The sequence below is a fragment of the Podarcis pityusensis genome (assembly GCF_964106645.2).
Source record: "Podarcis pityusensis genome assembly, chromosome: 10".
In the NCBI taxonomy this organism is placed as follows: domain Eukaryota; kingdom Metazoa; phylum Chordata; class Lepidosauria; order Squamata; family Lacertidae; genus Podarcis; species Podarcis pityusensis.
In genome coordinates, this window is record NC_138035.1 from 57,429,610 (window position 1) to 57,435,609 (window position 6,000).

Here is a 6,000-nt window from a genome sequence, read left to right on the forward strand (position 1 = left end):
GGGAGGAGGAGAAGTTGGTGAACTTACCACGCTCGCCGCGTGGGTTGCAGCTCCGCGATCTCCCCCCACAGCTGATCCCGACGGAGCTGATCCAAGGTGCAAAAAGGAGAAAGAGAAAGTGCTCCGTTCTAAAGCCTCTCCAGACCCCGCCAGGTAAAGGAGGGCTGCTTAGGCAATAACTCTCGCCCAATCGCTCGGACTCCCACCTCCTTTCCCCTCGGTGGCTCCACGAGAGGCAGCCGCCAGCTGCACAAGTGCTTGCCACGCATGCTCGGCAGGAACAGCAAGACCGGGCTTCTGTCGGGTCTTAGAGACCACGGCTGCCCCGCCGGCTCCTGGGGCGAGGAGAGCGGCATCCCTGGTGATCTGGGCGTGATGCGATGCCGTATTTCTTAGGAAACCCCCCCCCCCAAATGGTTGAGATTCTTTTGGAGAAACCCCAAAATTCATTCATAAAGCAGTAACATAAATCTCCATTGCTACATATTGGGTAAGGAAATCAGCCCTGAGTGCTCACTGGGAGGACAGATCCTGAAGCTGAGGCTCCAATACTTTGGCCACCTCATGAGAAGAGAAGACTCCCTGGAAAAGACCCTGATTTTGGGAAAGATGGAGGGCACAAGGAGAAGGGAATGACAGAGGTCATGTCCACTACTGAGTGGACATGTATAGGATTATGAATGCCTTTCTTTTCTTTGAAAAAAAAGTTTTAAAAATAAATAAATCTTGGTTTACATGCCTTGCCTCTTTTTTCGGTTGTGCAGCCTTTTTTTAAAAAAATATTTTATTAAGGATTTTCTTGTTTTACAGAAGTGTAGTGCCTCGTGTTTTTTTTTTCATGTAACATTTTTACAAATCCGTTTCATTTGTTGAGGCATTGGGGGAGAAGAAGAAGAAAAAAGAAAAAAGAAGGGGTGGAGAGAGGGAAGATGGATGGGGGTGGGGTCGGGTGGCGGTGTTTCTATTATGTTTAATGTATGTAGAGTTTGGTGTCAGCGTTGCTTGTGTTGTTCACTTACAAGGTTGAGCTTTTTTTTCTTGCAAAAACGCCAACAAAACGTGATTTTTCAATTGACACACACACACAAAACAACAACACAAAAACACTTCTGTAGTAGTATGCAGTACAGTAGTGTGCATACATAAAATGTTTTGCTAATTTTAATTAAGCATGCAAGGATTATGCACCATAAATAGCTTTTCTTATTTTCCCACACTTTGGGGTTCTTTCAGTAAGTTATGAACTCTTCGATTGGGGAGAAAATATATTAGCAAAAGGATGAGCAACAGCAGAATGCCCTGGAAGAGATCCTTGTTCTAAAACAGTGCTCTGCTTTCTAACAGAATAACAAGTCCAATATGGTCAGTTAAGGGTTAGGTCATTGTCTCCTGATCAATACAGATCTAGTGTTTCGGAGAGAGAGGGCCAGAAAGCTGGTAGAAGATAACACCCTTAGCTTGAAGGATATCAGAAATGCTGAATGGCTGTCCTGTTGGGATACCTTCTGACTTCTGCTTCCACTTTCTCTCTGCTTGTATATTTGTCAATAAAGCAATTGTCACTGCAGGCACCTTAAGTTTCCTATACACCTTGCATGCAAATACTAATTGATGCATGACACATACGCATGCATATACTATTCAGTGCAAATATGATGCAGATGGGAGGAATGGTTGCAGATTCAGGCCCATTCCCCGCCTTCTACCGCGTGCGTGATCAGCAATAAGATTTTATTATGCTTATTCTAAAGAGTTGATAACGCAGTAAAGCTTTATATTCGTTTTATGTCTTCTCGCATCAACAAAGCTATAATAACTAGAATACAGGAGATCAAGCTTCCTTTGGCTTTCTCCATCTATTTTATCATTCTTATTATTTGTTAAATTTCTATACCACTCTTCATCCTAGGACCACAGGGTGGCTTATAACATAAAACCACAAAAATACATAACATAATAGCAAACAAAACAATACCCCCACACACAGTTTAAAAGGCCATAGGTTGTTTAATTAGGCTGGAGAAGAGGGACATTTTTGCCTGATGCCTAAAGATATGTAATGAAGGCACCAGGAGAACCTCCCTGGGGAAAGCATTCCTTAAATGGAGCCACCACAGAAAAGGCCCGTTCTTGTGTTGCCACCCTCTGGACCTCTCATGGAGGGGCTGGGGCACACAAGGAAGGGCCTCAGCTGATGATTGCAGGGTCTGGGTCAGTTCATATGGGGAGAGGCGATCCATGAGGTATTACAACCCAGAGCTGTTTAAGGCTTTATAGTTCAAAGACTACATAGCTTTTAGAAGACATCTGAAGACAACCCTGTATCAGGAAGCTTTTAATGTTTGGGGTTCTTATTATATTTTTATATGTGTTGGAAGCTACCCAGAGTAGCTGGGCTGACCCAGCCAGATGGGCAAGGTATAAATGAAATAAAATAATAATAACAACAACTATTATTATTATTATTATTATTATTATTATTATTATTATTAAACCAGCACTTTGAGTTGAGTCCGGAACCTAATTGGCAGCCAGTGCAGTCGGGCCACATTTGCTCCGGTATTTCCCGAAAAGGGATCTTTTTGAAACCACCTTGATGGCATTGAAATCCTACATTTGATTTTGTATATGTTTTTAAGCAGGGTCATGAGCATTTAAACATTAATGTTGAATATCCTGAAGCTTTGGATACACATACACAGTGCAATCCTATATATTCTATACTATATATAATCCTATACTATATATACAATCCTCTATATCCTATACTATAAGAGGGTGGCGCTGTGGTCTAAACCACTGAGCCTCTTGGGCTTGCCGATCAGAAGGCTGGCAGTTCGAATCCACATGACGGGGTGAGCTCCCATTGCTCTGTCCCAGCTCCTGCCAACCTAGCAGTTCGAAAGCACGCCAGTGCAAGTAGATAAATAGGTACGGCTGCAGCAGGAAGGTAAACGGCATTTCCATGCGCTCTGGTACTTGTCACGGTGTCCCGCTGTGCCAGAAGCAGTTTAGTCATGCTGGCCACATGACCCAGAAATCTGTCTGTGGACAAAGGCCGGCTCCCTCGGCCTGAAAGCGAGATGAGCGCCGCAACCCCATAGTCACCTTTAACCATCCAGGGGTCCTTTGCATTTTACCTTTTACATCTACTCAGAAGCAAGCCCCACTGAGTGTGTGCAGAGCCTCAGTCTAAAAGAGGTGTGAATGTGCTTCGTGATCGTTCTATTATTTCTCCCTCGTTTAAGTGATGGATTGCGGAGCATGCATTGGACATAAAGCATGAGCAAGCACTTCTGGCAAGAAGGCAGCCTTGACATATGAGTGTTTGGCAGGCTCTGCAGCCTTAATGAACAGTCCCCGAGGAGCGCTTCTTTCTGCTGGACTGTCAACTTCCGTGAAATTTCCATGACACTGAAAATGGAAAAGAATCAGGGAGAACGTTCCCATGGAAGTAAAGCAATGTAGTGTAACCGGAAGTGTTAGCCATTCTGAAAATTCTGAAAGTCCTTTTCAATTATGCTCTGTTTGGAAACAAGCCGAAAACACGCCGGAGGAAAATATGTACTTTTAAAAGGGGGGTTTCCACTTATAAATGAATAAACCCTCCACAAATCTGGAGTGGAGTTCTAAGGTGGTTGGACCACATCAGTGAGGCTGAGAAGGGGGTCAACCCAGGACCTTTTGGTTATTCTTATGGAACTTCTATGTTGGCATGGCACTTCACAGCAGAGTGTTTATAGTCCAATATGAGTATTATACGCCTCCTTCCGGCAACTCTTACAGCCAAGCTGGTGCCAAAGGTATCGCTCTTGAAATATACTCGGAGTCCTGTAGTGATTTCATGCTCTTTATTGCAGCTTGTAAAACAGTGATTGACTTGTCCCCCAAACCTCAGGCTTTTATATACATTATTTACACAATGAGTCTCATCTGATTGGCTGATTCTGCTTCCCTCCTGGAGCCTGATTGGTCTTTTCCTGAAATCCAATCAGCTGTTGCTTCTAGGATCCTACTTGCCTATTGTTCTAGGATCCAAGCTTAGTACATAACAGCTCTATTTTCCTTTGGACCACATCAGTGAGACTGAGAGTCATCTTGTCATCGGGGCAGCCTAGGACCTCCATACAAACTGCCCAGGCTTGCGCCCCAGAGAGGTCACTTCGGTGCTGCTTACCCGGAGGCAAACTTCACTGTCTCTCGGGACAGATGGATGCCAACAACAGCTTTAAAATTATTTTGAAACAATTTAAAATCAAAGTGACTGAAAAGAGAAAATATAATGTTTGCTCTAACACTACCGACGTTTGTGTATATTATATTTGCTGCAGGGGTAGCTCTAAATATTTCTGTTCAGTCTTGGGACCCAACTCCTGCATGCTTGATGTCAGGAAACTCCCCATGGATCAAGCATGGGGTTAACTGGGAATCTGGATCCCAGATAGAAGAAGCAGAGAAGAGTTAGTCTACTGCTCACACACTAAAGGTATAAAAAGGGGGGGGGGGTAAAGGACCCCTGGACAGTTAAGTCCAGTCAAAGGTGACTGTGGGGTTGTTGCGCTCATCGTACTTTCAAGCCGAGGGAGCCGGCGTTTGTCCACAGACAGCTTTCTGGGTTATGTGGCCAGCATGACTAAACTGCGTCTGGTGCAACGGGACACCGTGTCGGAAACCAGAGCGCACGGAAATGCCGTTTACCTTCCCGCCACAGCGGTACCTATTTATCTACTTGCACTAGTAAGCTTTCAAACTGCTAGGTTGGCAGGAGCTGGGACAGAGCAACGGGAGCTCCCCCTGTCGTGAGGATTCGAACCGCTGACCTTCTGATCGGCAAGCCCAAGAGGCTCAGTGGTTTAGACCACAGCGCCACCCACGTCCCACACTAGGGCTGTCCAACTCCCTTCATCCCTGACCATGATGCCTGAGGCTGATGGAAGTTACAGAGCTCAGCCTCATCTGGAGTCTAACCACATATGCATTAGAGTTACTGTGAGAATGTGAGCAGGGGATTAGTTGCAGAGCTGAGCACCCCTGCTCAGATTGTAAGCAGAACTGAAGCGGGCACTCTTTGCCAGGCACCTGTGCCATGCTGATTCTGCATGTACCAGTGCTGTGAACATTTCCTGTTATCAGCTGCTTCCTTCTCCCCCTCTCTCTTTCCCAGGGCGAAGACACTTTCCTTGAGGAAGGAGAAGGGGGCAAAGTGGCAGAAGCACTATGTACAACCCCAGGGAGACATCTTTCCTCACAGGGGACCAAGACTTCACTGCAAATGCCAGGATTCCTGCAGAGAACCGACAATCTGTGTCTCAGTTCCTGCTGCAGCCTCTCTTCCCACCAGGGTAGGAAAGGGCACTCTCTGTGAGTCTTCCACCTCTTCTGCTTCAAATTCTCTTTTCTCAATTACACTCCCCCCCTCCTTTTTTTTTTTTTTTTTTTTTTTTTTTTGCCTTGAGAAGCAGATGAGTTCTCACTCTCTTCCTCTCTGCCCTGCCTCAAGTGTAATGAATGCCTGAAGAGCACTAGAATCTCTAGGCTGGAGTGACGTGAACAGCTGGGCGTACACACGGAACCATGCAAATTTCAATTTGGAAAACATATCTTACTTTTGGGTTGTTTTGCCTCGGAAAACAGAACTAGCGATGGGTGGCTCCTGCCTTTTCCCTTGTATAGTCACTGTCGTTACTCAGCAAAGAAGATTCTCTGCATTTTCATTTCTCGCTAATCTCTTATCTCTCGTTCAGGAATTTATGCAGAAGATTTCAGTATACCGAAAGCTTAAGGAAGCCTCCCTGGAGGAAACTTTGACATGGGAAAGGGAAGACCTGGGAAATGACGGTCATGGAAAGTATCTTTGAATGTCTGCACTTTGGCTTTTAAACCCTCTGGTCCTCCGGCCTTGCCTCTGATCACTTTAGTTCTTTCTATTGACTTGGTGCCTTTTTAAGGCCAAGATTTCTCCCGAGCTGAACCATAATGAAATGATGAGCCTGCTAGGAG

The 6,000-nt window shown here is 45.3% G+C and overlaps 1 protein-coding gene across 1 annotated transcript in view; it reads right to left on the reverse strand.

The window, feature by feature from the left end:
* The window catches only part of TSPAN12 (tetraspanin 12), an 85,127-nt gene extending 84,865 nt beyond the window's left edge, over window positions 1–262 (reverse strand). The window contains exon 1 of the mRNA XM_081023837.1: window positions 28–262. The gene's annotated coding sequence lies outside the window, so the exon portion shown is untranslated. The remainder of the gene's footprint in view (window positions 1–27) is intronic.
* Window positions 263–6,000: the final 5,738 nt, after the last annotated feature.